The following is a 14,909-nucleotide window of genomic DNA, read 5'->3' as shown; positions in this document are numbered from 1 at the left end:
AATTGAAATTCATAAGTCGATACATCCTCCCTACAAGCTCCTATTCTTGGCTCACTTATGTTACATGTTACCTTTCCCCCTTTTCCCGCCACTGTGTTATCCCTCCCCTACTCCCCAATTGGTCCAAGGCTTGCAACCCCTCCCCTTTTCTCCCTAGTGATAAGTTTCCATTGGTGGCCACAAAGAGGAACTCCCATTTCTCCTCCCCTTCCCTGAGAGTTTATAAGCCCTTGTATTCCTTTGTTCTGGATCCAGTCTGGTCTGGGTCCAGCTCCGTCTGGCCCCAACAGTGTTAGTGAAGATTAAAGTTACTGTTTAACTGGCTGGCTGGCTGGATCCTCCTTTCTTCCTCTCTGCATCATCGCCCGATACATCTTATCGTCGTGAGGCTTCCCTCAGGGAAAAGAATCCACGAGGGCTGACTCCTCAGTGAGTGCTGAGGGGCAGCTCTTACCCACGCTTGCTCCGGTGCCTGGGCTAGCTCGGGGCGAAGCCGAGGGGCTTCAGTGACGGCACCGCGACAGGCAACCAGACACTAGTTGGGAACTAATGAGTATTTTAAGCTAGTGGAAATATTTGCTGACCTTCCAGTAGTTTCTCTATCAGGCTTGAACTTGGATTCCTCTTAGTAATTGGTAGGTGTTTCTGTGGATGACAGTCTGATGTTTTAGAGATGGCACAATGTGCTCAGTCAGGGCCTAGCCTGCTCAAAAAGACTCATCTGAACAAATGCATGTCCATAAACCACCCAGGAGCAATTGATTGCAGCCACTTGTTGTTTTGATCATATTTTCCCAGTTTTAGTCACTGCAGCCTGTCCCAGGTAAGTGCAAAACTTCTGCTCCTCAGAGGACACCTTTGTGTGTGAATGGGAAGGTTGTGTCATACCACTAGCAGAAAAGCAGTGCTTTTACTCTACTGGAGGGACAGGGGGTGGATGGGCATTAGAGGAGGAACAGCAGTCTGTATTCTCAAGGATATTTAAGTACTTGATTCCTATTGATTTTCTCATGATCCAGGTAGCACGTAAATACCTGTAACAATCTGGACAGAGATAAGCTGGTTTCTTTATGAAGCTGCACTGAATGTTAAATACAGCAATGACTCAAAAGCTGGAAACAAAGCTGAGGAGCAGAAGAGACATGTGGTTACATGGGGCCATGAGAAAAGGCCTGAAGGACAGCCAGGCAGGAACTGCTCCAGGAGATCTGAAGGCATTCTGTGCTGGCAGTTCATTGATGAAGGTTGCTCATTATTTACTTATTTTGAACATGTTGTTTGCTGAAGGCCAAAGCCTGTCAGGTCTTAGGAAGGTTCTTTTTCAAGAGCTTTTGTTGCCTCAGCAAACAGGTCATGAGTCCAACCCACCCACTCCACAAACAAACATTTCTCCAAATTGTCAGGGGAATGGAGTTCATTTGACAGAGATGTCAGTTTGGTAGAGACAGATCACTTAGGGTGTGGGGAGTTTTATTGTGTGTGTGTGTCCAAGTCTTTGCCCTCCACTCTTCAGCTTCCTCCTCATGCATCCTGTATAATGACTCTGTGTGTGTGTGTTGATTTCATTCCTTTTGGAGCTGCTTACCTTTCTAATTATACTCACTAAGCATTCAGTACTTCACTTGGCTGTGTTCCCAGAACAATGGCTATAGCTGAATACAAATAACTGAATTAAAATGACTTTGGCTTTTAATCAGAGGAAGGCCCTGTGTTGCTTAGGAAGTTTGAGATATCACTAAGCAGAAAGGTAATTCTGCCAGCTCTCGTGTAAATTGGGTGCCTGTCTGCTTCCCAAAGCAGCTCCCATACTCACATATCTGCCAGATCCCTTCTCCTGGTGAGCTTCACAGAGCTAAAGGGAAGTGATGGCAACAATTACACTAGTATTTGTGGCAAGAAGGAACTCTAAATGGGTAAGAGGATTTTTCAGAAACAAGAATTATTCACAGAATGCCCCAGCTTGAGTAGAGGCCGTTTGAATCTGTTTGAATTGTTGAAAAGAATGTAGGACAGGAAAGATGGTATCTAATGGTATCCAGAAGACAGTTTAGTGGGATCTCAATGCAGAAATGATGTCTTAATTTCACTGTTCAAGAAACTAGTTTGGTTTTGAGAAAGAACTGGAAAGAAGAGTAGGTGAGAGCATCTTCCAGAGAATGTCAGACATTACTCTTGCTCTTCCAAGAGAAGAGGGAACAGAATTGACATGTGCAAAGTTAAAAAGAGCTCAACTCTCTGCACTGATGATTATATAAAAAAAATTACTGGAAGATTTAGCTCACTGTTGTCATGCATATAAATCCATCCACATTTTCAATAGTTATTAATTAGAAACTATTTTTGTAAGATTTTAACCCTTTTTTTTTTCTTTTTTTTTTTTTTTAGTATTGTGGAGTTAATTTTGTGAGATTTTTTGTTTGTTGGGATTTTTTGGAGAGGGAGAGAGGAAGAGCTTTTGGACTTATTTTCTTTGGTTTTGTTTAAATTTGGCTGATACAACCCAGATAAGAGGTGCAAAAATACATTTGGGAGTTTCTTTTCTTTTTTTGGAGCAATTTTGATGATGTTGTAATGAAATGAAGCCATCCTAGGATATTATTATTATTACTATTATTATTATTACTGTTACTATTATTATGACCAAAGAGGTTTTGTCTCTGACTTTTTGTAGTTTTTATTTTTTTTCCTGATGACTTTTATTTCCAGCCTTCACCTCTGTACTACTGTTTTCTATCTATTAACTTTTTTTCTACAAGCATCAGATGTCTGTCTGCAGAGAGTACTACTGTATGACATGAATTTAAAGGGCATAGAATTTTCAATGCATTAAGTTCCAAAAGCTTGAGAAATTCTTTGTAGCCTTTTGCCAGAGATCCAGCTGATGAGGACGAGGGGATGTTAAGTTAGAAGAAAGGCTGGAACCTGCTGTTGCCTAGAATTGTCACATGGATATCCTGGAAATACCTGAGAACAGGTATTTTATGTAGAAAGGAGAGAACCAAGGTGGCATCAGGGACTCTTCAGCCCTCTGGGGAACAGGTCTTGAAGGTGTTGGAGTCTTGCCTTGATGTTATAATTATTAAGTTTCTGCCAGGACCTCAGGCAGTAAAGGAGTAACAGCAAACACTGTGGAAATAGCTCAAAAGAAGTATCTGTCAGCCAGTGGTCCCTCAGGCATACACCCTTCCCTCAGAGTCATTCATAGAATCATTCATTGTGGCTGGGAAAGACCTCCAGGATCATTGAGCCCAACCTTTGGCCAAACACCACCATGTCAATTAGAACAGGGCAGTGAGGGCCACGTTCAGTCATTTGTTGAACATTTCCATGGATGGTGACTCCACCAGTTCCCTGGGCAGCCCATTCCAGTGCTTAACCAGTGAAGAAACTCTTCCTGATGTCCATCCCGAACCTTCCCTGGTGCAATGAGATGCCATTGCCTCTTCTCCTGTCCCTTGCTGCCTGGGAGAAGAGACCAACCCCCATCTCACTACGATCTCCTTTCAAGGATTGCAGAGGTCTCCCTGAGCCTCCTTTTCTCCAGAGTAAAATCTCCATCTTCCTCAGCCACTCCTAATGTGACTCACTCTCCAGACCCTTCCCCAGCTCCCCTGCCCTTCTCTGGACACACTCCAGCCCCTCAATGTCTTTCTGGTCGTGAGGGGCCTAAAACTGAACCCAGGATTCGAGGTGTGGCCTCACCAGTGCCCAGCACAGAGGGACAGTCACTGCCCTGGCCCTGCTGGTGACACTGTTGCTGATGCAGTTCAGGATGCCACTGACCTTCTTGGCACACACTGGCTCATGTTCAGCTGCTGTCAGTCGAGACCCCCAGATCCTTTTCTTTCAAGCAGCTTTCCAGCCCCTCTGCCCCCAGCCTGTATCACTGCAGGGGCTGTTGTGACCCAAGTGCAGGACCTGGCACTTGGCCTTGTTGAACATCACACAGCTGACCTTGGCCCATCAACCCAGCCTGTCCAGGTCCCTCTGCAGAGCCTTCCTGCAGTCTGGCAGATCAACACTCCCACCCAGCTTGGTGTCCTCTGTGAAATTATATCCTCACTTTCCTCCAGCTCTGGTGCTGCAAGGGTTGTCAGGGTTACTTGGGTTCCTCTCTATCTGTGGACCTTGTATATGCTGGGAAACCCCTCTGGGGAGCTGTGGTTGGCTTTCCTTTCCTTTTGAGTTCTTGGAGCAGATAAGATGTGGAAGGTAAGATAATCCTTTGGGCTGTGAACGTTGTTACACAATTCCCAGAGGCCTCAGGGCTGGTGGGAAGAGCATCTCCAAAATGTGTGTGGGACCCAGTCCCTGCTGTCTGAGCTGGACTGCCACAGCCTGCAGGCAGTACCAAAACACCTTCGAGTCATCTGCTGTCAGAATTCATCAGAGATGGTTTAGGTGCTCCTGATGCTGCCAGGGACTGAGCTGGATGTCTCTTGAAGTCTTTGCCAGCTCTGTATTTCACTAGTTATCATTAAAAACAAGATCCTGCTCTGAGAAAGGCTGATCTGTGCTCCAGCTAACTGGAATGGGGGAAGAGAAACAGCAAAGCAGGCATCAGTTTTTATTAGGCAAACAGTGCAGATGCTCCAAACCTAACCTGTTGCCTTCTGAGCTGCTCCTTTTATCCTTTAGCAGTGTAAAATACGATGTATCACTTTTCTGGCAGCGTATATTGTTTGGTTTTTATTTTTCCCCTCTGGCTTGGGGCTCTGCTTGTGAAACAAAAAGAAGAGAAAAATTATTTTTGGAATAAAAGTAGTTTTAGTGGAAAAAAAATGCATGAATAAAAAAGAAAGCTGCACCTTTCAAGATAAGTTATGCATGAATATAAGATTCAGAGTGGTGGCTTTCTACTCAAACATTCAGTAGTTTTTAATAACTGATTGTCAGCTTTACAGGTAGATTTCAGAATTTCTTCTGTGATCCACATGCAGTGGGTTTTGCTCATTTAAATATCATCTTTGGCATTTAGGAAGAAACTGTGTTTTGAGACTGAGAGAAAAAGAGAACCTGATGACTCTTCACTTTGGTTGCTGTATTTTTGTGGGCAAAGCCTTCACCTTGTGAGCACTTGTTATGCAACCCAAGAGGAAACCCACCAGGGCTAACAAGTAGGGGAAATTCCTTTACCATGTTTTTTGCTCCTAACATATTTCTTTCCCACGAAAGGAACCTCTATTTTATCTATCATTATCCACACTTACCTATGTGTATAATTGCTTTGGAAGTAAAAAAAATGTGGGAATTTGTGGAAGTTGTTATTGCCTTTTTTTTTTTTAAGCAGGAAAAGTGAAGTAGTGGCAAACCAAATCCCATTTATAGAACATTTGGTTCACAAATACTTTTAGATCCTTCTTTTCTGGTTAATGTAAGTATTTGATCTGATTCAATGTCATTATCTAGTCTTCAGTGATAGCAGATCTAGACCATAATGAACTCTGTTGATCCAGAGAAAATGAGAATATAATAGCAGAGTAATTTAATTGTGAACAACTCTTCAGTTAAGTCGAAAATGATATTAAAAAGTCAATGGTTGGAAGCTGAAGGCAGAAAAATTATACCTAATTTCTAGTCTGATTTATCTACACACTCAGAATAAATGAGATTAACAATCATACTAAATGCAAGGATGCTTTGGACCTTGGGATGCCTGGCTTGGGACATATCTCACCCACATCTGGATGCCTATGATGCATCTATATCCACTTCTCAGAACTCTGTCTTTTTTTGTTTGGGTGAGGATCCAGTCAGCACCAGGATGTGATTCAACCAACTAAAGACAGTCACTTAATTTAGGATGAAACAAAGTTCCAAAGCTCCAGTGGATATATTGAGCTTATCCCCACCAGATGTAGAAGGAGCACCAAGTGACACGACAGACACCTAGATGCAGGTGGATCATTTCTGCCTGTGAAGGCTGAGTCTCTGCAGAACTCAGCCTAAATTACATTCTCCACACCAGCCAGTGATAAAGAGCCTGAAGGAAAGTGCTGTTTTAGTTGCCTGTTGTGCAGGAGACCAGAGGGTATGATCACTAGCCCCTTCTGAGCATAGAATATGTGAATCACCAGTGAGTAATTCTCCAACTGCTGCTGAAAACTCTGCTGATCGTTTTGGGGCTTTCACTATGATTTCCTCCATTCCCAATGATTCATCTCTACCCTGGCCATGTTTTCAAATGAAGGCCCATGGAGAGACTGCTTTTCTTGGTTTGGGTCTTGGCCTGCTGCAGGGAAAAATGAGGTACTGAAGTGTGTAAGCATCTTTCAGCTCATCCTGGTGCTTTTTTTCTGACCGATGCCAGCAGAGATATGAAAGTCATTGAAATCAGCACCATTTTGAGTAAGTTTTGGGGCCTGCCCAGGCAGAACAACTCACAACATTAGGACCTCTTTTTCTCTCTTGCACTTGATAATGGTCGTCTTGGACTTGACCTAATTTATTATTTGTTCCTTCCAGGTTGTTTATGTCCAGTTTCACACTAGAGATGTTTGCCTGATGTGTGTATTTTTGTAAGGGTTTCCTCTGTGCCTTGAAATGGCTCCCCTTGCCAGTGCACCCTGCCTGTTGTGTCCCATCTGGTTCCCTTGCTGTGGGCATACACTGTTCTCCACCTGCTTTGGACACAAGAGACTTATCAATGTGTGCAGAGAGCCATACTGAGACACTTCGGCTCCCTGGACATTTCTCCATTGTGCATTCTCTCCAACCTTTCTTTTACAGATGCTCTTTTCAGGCCAGTGGTATGCCTCCCACCCATGCGTGGTTTTCCTGGGCACCCTTCTCCCTAATACCATGATTTTTTCCTGGCTGTCACCCTGCTGGTTCCCTGCCACCCTTCCAGCTGGGATGCAGTAGAGCCAGTTGGCATCAGGAGTATTTGCCTTCATTCAGCACCAACTTCCCTTCCTGTCTTTCTTATAAGAAATATGGACAAAAATGTAACAGGGCCTGAATTGACAGGGTAAGTGATGAAAGTTTTGAACTAAAAGAGGGTAATTTATATTGGACATTTGAGACTTTTTACTATGAAGGTGAAAGGGGTTGCCCAGAGCAGTTGTGGATGTCCTTTCCTAGAAGTGCTCAAGGGCAGATTCGCTGGGACTTTGAGCAACCTGGTCTAGTGGAAGGTGTCCCTGCCCATGACAGGAAGTTTGGAACTAGGTGATCTTTAAGCTTGCTTCCAACCTAAACTATTCCATGATTCTGTGATAATATATCTCTGCTAAAGTTTCCATCAAATCGGAAGAAACTTCCCAGGGTTTTCTTCTTGACACTTAATTTTGTTTCCTTTTCTTCCCACATTACCTATTGTCTCAATGGTACCTTATCCTATACCAGATAAAAATATCTTGTGCCTTGCTTTTCTTCTTCACTAATACATAAGTTAAGGTCATCATTGTGTCCTACTTTCATTGCTGTCTCTTGACTCATTAGTCTATTGCCAAATTCTCTTTAGAAGTTTGTAATTCTTCCCAGTGCTGGCAACAATCCTATCACTACAATCAAATCTCTAGCAGTTTCGATTTCTTTTCCGTCTGCTCTGACCTTCACACCTCGTGGAAAATGTATGTTTGTTTTGCTGTTGTCTTTTTGTGAGTGTTGCAGCAAAATAATGCCCTTTAAATTTATTTCACTAGAGACTTTTTAACGTCTTCTCTGTTCTGCCAATAAATTGTGTCACATCCTGTGAGGATTTGAACCTGTCTCCTTTGCTGAACTCCTAGTTTCTCCCAGACTGTTGTCTGCATCTGAATTTTACTGGTCTTTTCATTTAGAATTTTAAGAAGTTTGCCTTTGAAAAGGTATTCTTTGAGTAATTTTGGTTTCTTTCCTTCCTTCCCCATGACCTATGGTCTTTATTTTTCACAGTTCTTACTTTCCTCGCTGTCTTCTTCATTGAATGGAATTAATTCCCACCAACTTGCCACAGGCACCAAGCTAAATTTTGGGACACAATACACACTTGGGGGTCACTTAATGCTTCCCTCCCCTTCCTTGGCACTATCAGGTTTCCTCCAAAGTACTCCAAACCCTTCTGAGACCAGAGTACACTGTACCTCATTTCTTTTCCTTCCAGTGCTAAAACCACCATGATTGAGTGGGTTTTTTTCAATACAATTTCTCTGGGCCATGGGAACCATAAGCACAGAAAATTGAAGTGCTCATTCCAACACCTTTCATCCAGTTACATTGGAATAACGTGGCTCTCACTGGTTCAGCTCTCACTCAGGTGTCTGTGTTTTCACCTGTGTGTCTCAGCCCAAATACACATTCTATGCCCTCCTCCTTCTTTCACCATTTGTCTAAGTGTTTATTTATGTAAATATTTCTTCAGTGAGCTCTGCTGGCAGCAACACCTCAGCTATGTTATCCCAGATGCCCCACATGGGCTAGAGGAAGGCATCTCCTGAAAGATTCCCACATGGGATATATGTTGCAAGGTGGGGTGTTTGAGAAGAAATTCTCCTGTTTTATTCCACTTTTGTTTGTCCATTAATAAAAAAACATACCTGATCTCCAATCTACTTGGAAGCTTTTGTTTGCCAAAGGATGTTTTACTGACTCTCAAACCCTCATAAAGCATCACAGTTGAGCAAAGCTGCACAGTTGAACCTCTCAGTCCATGTTGTTCTGTCTCCAGTGAGTGCTCCTGAGCAGTAGCAGTAAAATTTCCTACCACTTAAAATATGCAAAGAGTGCCTCTAATATATTCATGAAAAATAATAAGCTACCTGCAAATGGAGCCACACCTCTTTCCTCCAACCAGAGGAGAAAGTGGATTAAACCCTTGCCTCGTTTTTCCACAGCTCTTACAAAACTCTGAGTACCATTTACAGTTGGGAGCCTGATTATCGTTATGCTTCTTTAGCTCAGGGAAAAACAGCTTTTCCTGGTGTAGATTATATTTGCATTTATATTTATTCATTTGCATACAGATTTTTGTGCCCTACTCTTGAAAGGTAAAGATATTCCAGCTCTTTTAAAGGCAATAACAGTTCATTTTATGCCCTGTTCTCCATAACAATAATTGCTATAACTCTGAAGCTCCCCTGGCATTTTAAGGGCAATAAAGAAAGGGGTGGATGGAAAAAGAAGAAAATTCTCCTATTAATTGGTGAGACTCCAGGGTTCTGTTCTGCAGTGTTTTACTCCTGTGAGTAATCTCATTATCCTTGGTAGGACTGATTGTACAGAGGCAGCAGGATCATGCTCCAGAAGTCCAGCCTTTAATCAAATCTACCTGTTTAAAAGGAACACATGGTTGCCTTTCAGTGGGAGCCTTTAGCTCTGAAACAAGGATGTAAATTAGCCAAAATGCCTCAGAGGAAGGAAAACTTCATCTGCCAGGTTTTCCCTCTGCTCTTGCTGAAATTAATCCATTGGTGTTGTGTATGTGTGTGTGTGTGTATGTGCAGGGGAGTGATTCTTTGCTATTTTTCCTTTCATAGAGGTTCAGATCTCCCTTTAGAGAAAAATATTTCACCATGTGTTTGAAAAAAAAATATATAAAGGGTTGTGTTGTATGGATGCAGTATAAAGCATATAAATCTTTAGTCAGGAAAAAAAAGAATAGAGGGCTTAAGACAAACTATTTGAATGCTAGTAAATGTATTCAGATCCCCTAAATGTGAGTTAGAAAACCAAGAAAACCAAGACAGTCTTTGAGACAGTCTTCCATTCAGAATCAGATTTAGCCCAAATTCCAAATCTGTTGCATAATAAGAATAAAAAATCATTGTGCTTTTTATAAATGTGAACAAATGTTACCACATCATCTACAGCTATCAAATGGGGTAAAATAGAAAAAGAACATAATTTTTCCCATACTAAGAAATAAAATGCCAGGTGAAAAACAGAAAAGATGCAGAAAAGCCCTGTTTGTCTCAGAAAGATTTAAAATAAGACCCCAAATCAGCCTTGGTATTTTTTTCCCCCATAAGAGTAGATACAAACTCAAGTGGAAAATTAATGAGTCACAGAAGAACAGTTTGGCTCTTCTTCTGCTTGCTCTATCCCCTGCCTGCCACTTCACCAGGCATCCAAGGTTCTTTCCATCTTCTGCCACCTTCCTGGTGGCCTTCAGGAGTAACTTGAGGGATGGTCATCTCATCCCATGTAGATGACCTCCTACACTGATTTTCTACTGCTGTGGGTAAAGCAGAAAACTAGAGAGAGGAATCAATCTTTTGAGGCATTCCTCCCATAGCAGAAGTCTTGCACCTTTTAAAGCATTTTGCTGTTCAGCTGCTGATACACTGCCATTGATAGCTTGGTGTTCCAGCCAGCACCAGGGATGGCAATGCTGGTGTCCTGTGCAGGACAGTGGAACGTGGAGAGCAGGGAGAGGTTGTGCTTGACCTTTTGAAGAGCATCAAAGAGCAGGACAGGCATTGTAAGGTGACTTTTAGCTGCCTCTCCTGGTTTGCTCTTTGAGACCATATCCATTTACACCAAACAAGGATGTGACCTCCATTCTTAGGAAGAACACCAAGCTTGTTTATGAAATAATTGACTTGGCTTCCATCCCGAGAAAAGCATCTTTTCCTTCTGGTTTTGGTCAAGCTAAGTTCCTATTATGGTTAGCCAGGCTTGTACAATAAACATTTGGCAACTGGCAATGTGGTATTGCTCAGTGTGAACTTTTTGTGCTGCGGTTGCTTACACAAGACCAGTGCTGGGCCAGCAGAGTGGCTGCTGCTGTGGGACAGTGTTGGTGAAAGTGCAGTGTGTTGGGTTGGCCACAGCAGCTGACTCATGCCAGCCTTGCCTGACTGCACACCAACCATCCAGACCCTTTTCAGCTGTGGCAGTGTCTTGGTTTGGAACGACAGGTATCTGTCAGGGAAAACTGGAGTTTCCCTTGGAATGGAGAATGTAAAATCCCATCCCTCCAAGTTATTATGATTTTGCAATTAGGAGCTTTCAGGCAAAAATATGGGAATAGGAGCAACAGTTCTTTACTACGAATATTAAAAATACAAATGCAGTAGTACAAAAAAACCAAACAAGCGAACAAACAAAAGTCCTAGAAAACGCTGACAGAGTCAGAGATACGACCTGACACCTTGTTTGCCAGGGTGTTGGAAGCAGTCCAAATAAGTCCTCCTGGAGTGACAGATGTGGTTCTGTTGGAGTAGAGATGATCCTGTAGAAAAGGTTGTAGTGATGGCGAGATGAGTCCGGTCTTCCTCCAAGAATCCAGTGGCAAACAGGCTGCTTGGTGTTCCAACATCTCAATTTTTATCTTGGTAGGAACAGTTGGCTCCCCCTTCACTGGGTGGAGGATCTCACAATGGGATGGTTTAATGTGTCATGTCACTGGTGAGCCTTAATGGCCCATTAACAGAAGATATCCCCTGGAGGGTGGACAGTGGTGAAAGAGATAAGAAACACTGCCCCACATGGTTTTAACAGGTGGTCTATTATCAGAAGGCATCTGCCCCCCTCTCCCCTGGAGTTACAAGAGATAAAGAAAAAAAAATCTCCCCAACTGGTTTTAACAGATAAAATAGAATACACTTTTTTTTTTTTTTTTTTTTTTATTACATAACCCAAGACAGACAGCCTTAGGAATCCATCTAGCAGTCCCTACGAGTTGGAAACAGAGGATTTGGAGTGGCTTAAAAATGCCAATGGTACAAAGCAGGTGGGGTGTGAACAGTGCATCTGTCAGAGGCTGGAGGAGAAGCTGCATGGTACCATGGCAGTCTGCTTTACCCAGGACTGGTCTGTAGTTGCAGGCTGTTCTCCAGCACTGAGCAACATGACATCATCCACTTTCACATTCAGATTAAAGTGGAGCACTTTAAAGCAATGTTCACCCTTTTTGTTTGTTTGTTTTTTAGAAATGATCTCTTTTTCAGATTATTCTTTGTGTGCTGAGTGTAGGCCTGGGACTGAATTAGATATGTGTTTCAAGGACCATAACTGTACATAGCACAACACTATTTCATATGTAAAACTTCATTCCCATTCCCAAAGAAAGAGGGCCAGACTCCTGAAGCCCCGTGAGAGACCTGGCTTCTCACTCAGTCTGTAGAGATGACAACTTTCTGGGCAGAAGTAGATTAACGTTTTAAACAGATTTATTTATTAAAAATTGATGCAGTCTTACTACATCAATGACTTAATTTGGATGCAAATATGTTAAAGAAACATCTGTCAGGATTGAAAAAGGCTCCGATAACTCTATCTCGAGCATGAAGATAAACTAGGAAACCTCCTAAGATGCCTTCCAACTCTTCATTTCAGTGGTAACTTGATCCTTTCAATTGACAGTAATTTTCCCAGGTAGGGCATGCATACACAATCCCTGGCATCTTGAGGGCAGTTTTTTGCTCACAAAGAAGGTAAAGATGGCTAGAGTGTAGCTCTGACATGCAGATGAGCTCAAAAGTCACTGCAAGACAAAATATCTCACTTTTGCTAAGACAAAATGTGAAAGCTTTTGTCATTACCTGCTACATCACTCCCCTCCCTATCTCAGACCCATCCTCTCAGACTTTCACTTCCTTGCTCTGATTTGATTATGCCCATGATGTTGAAACACTCTCTTCTGTGCACCTCTTCCTGCTACTATTAGTTCCGTATTTTTTTTCTGAAATCTCTTGCATTTGTTTACAGATGAAACCTTCTGAACTTCCCCTAAGTTACCATCTCTGCTTGTTTTCCTATGGAGACCTCTTTCATAATTTTACTTTTCCCACTAATTTTAAAGCTTAATATTCTCTTTGATTTCTCTCCTGTTATTTCCCTTCACTCTGGAGTTTTCCAGTGTATAGTTCATATTCTTTTCCTATCTTTCCATTTTCCTGGGGCTGCCTACTACAGAAGTCTTTCTCTTCTCACAGTCAGTTTAATGGGGTTTTTTGTTCACACAGAACTGTTTCTTCCCCCTGAAGCTCATGTGGGCTGTATAAGTGCAAATTGTGTCAGTGCATGAAAGAGTCTCCTCAGACTAAAATCTTTCCTAGCTGGACTAATTTTCCTAATAGTTCTCTAAGGTTTTAATCTGTGCATTTCATAGAGAGTCTTGATATGAGGTTGTATTATTTTAGTTAACTGACCTTGCCTTGCACAGGACAGATATTTATGGGACTTGCTTGGCACAAGAAAAGCCTGAGCTCCAGCCCACAATTGTGAAAAACAAGGGACTTGAACTTTGGTCATCTCTGTCCAGCATGAGGGCCCTGCCCCTGACACTACCGACCCAGCTGAGATTAGTACCTCTCAGAGGCCCAAGAGAATCTTCTAGATGTCGCAGAAGTGTCCTGGTGTGAAATGAGAGAAATCTCGGAAGTGGAAGTGGTTTGGGAAAACCAGTTCTCACAGAGCTGCCACAGGACTCACATCCTCAGCTTTGCAGAAGTCATCACAATGCGAGGATTGAGCGGGTTAGCTGCTAATTTCATTCTTGTCACAGAATGGTTTGGGTTGGAAGGGACCTTAAAGATCATCTGCTTCCAATCCCTCTGCCATGGGTAGGGACACCTTCCACTAGACCAGGTTGCTCAGGGTCCTGTCCAGTCTGGCTCTCTCCCAGACTTTGGGATCACTTGCAAAGTAGTAACCTGAGACTTCTCCCTAATTTGCTCCCTGCATGGACACCAAACATTGTTGAGTCCTTCTACCTCTTATTTGTCCCATAGAACAGCATGGGTCTCTTCTGCTCCTGTGAAACTTAACATGACACCAACTTCCAAATATAATTTGCCTCACTACACAGCATCACAACTGTCTTCATACTGTCTTTTTATTTCTCCATGCTGTGAAGAGTTTCAATTTTTCATTGCTATCACTTTTTTAGATGAACATTTCCTTCCTCTTTGTCAGTTTATGCAATAGAGTAAAATTGCTGTCAGGATCAGTAACACATCCTTTGACAGACCCATAGAGGCAATCTCACTATCCTATCTCCTAAAAATAAAATAATTAGGAAAGAAAAAGTGCCCCATTTTTCATCAGCCACCACAAATGAACCTGTGTTTTAGATGGAAATATTGAAAGTATAAGTCTCCTTATTTTGAGTTAAAGCAAATCAGCCTGTTCTTCCTCTTTATTTACAAGTGAAACAATAACTTTTCCTGCCAAATAAATCTATGAAATACTATTCTATTTTTAAATAGGTTTTTATTTTGTTTTGTTGGTTTGGTTTGGTTTGGGTTTTTTCCCTCTGTATGGCTGTAATGTTCCAGTTTTGCATTTGTGTTGCACAGGAATAAGGAAAGACAACTCTAATTTATGTGTTTAGTTTTAAAAGGTGTAAAATGCAGTGCAAGATGCAAAGGACAGTAGAACTGCTTTATGCATCATTGGTCCAGTCACAGAGTACTGTGCTTCTGGTCCATGTCCTTGAATTGTTGCATAAGTGGATCCTCTGTTACTAGAACTGGAAGGATGAAGAGGTTCTGCCTGTGTTACTTTAAAAATCGGTTAAATTTTGCTACTGTTATTAACCTCCAATCTCATTCTTCCCTTTGACATAAAGACAAACCTAATCCTTACATAAAACTCTGAATTTCTGTAAAAGTATGCTGATCATTAATTTTTTTCCTTTTGTTTTCTTCTCTCAGTTGTTTTACTTTTATTTTCATGACCAGAAAAGGTCAGCCCTTTGCCTGTGGGTAAACAACTATGTTGTTTAAGATCGAAACAAACAATATTCATTGCAATGAAAGTACAAGCAGATCTTCTGAGGCTCGTGCATTCAGAATGAGATTGCTTCATCCTCCCCTTCAAATTCCTCCTTTGTCATAGCTGTATCACCCACTGGTGAAGTAAAATTGCATGTGCTTCTCCCAGCAGCATGCCACTGGCTTGCTCCAGACTGGCAGGAGGAGGTGTGGACCATTGCCACCAGGATGGATGCTGCCTGGCTTCAGGAGGACAGCCCCACTGCC

The sequence above is a fragment of the Prinia subflava genome, chromosome 1, assembly GCF_021018805.1.
Source record: "Prinia subflava isolate CZ2003 ecotype Zambia chromosome 1, Cam_Psub_1.2, whole genome shotgun sequence".
Lineage (NCBI taxonomy): Eukaryota > Metazoa > Chordata > Aves > Passeriformes > Cisticolidae > Prinia > Prinia subflava.
Note: the sequence above shows the minus strand (reverse complement) of the source record.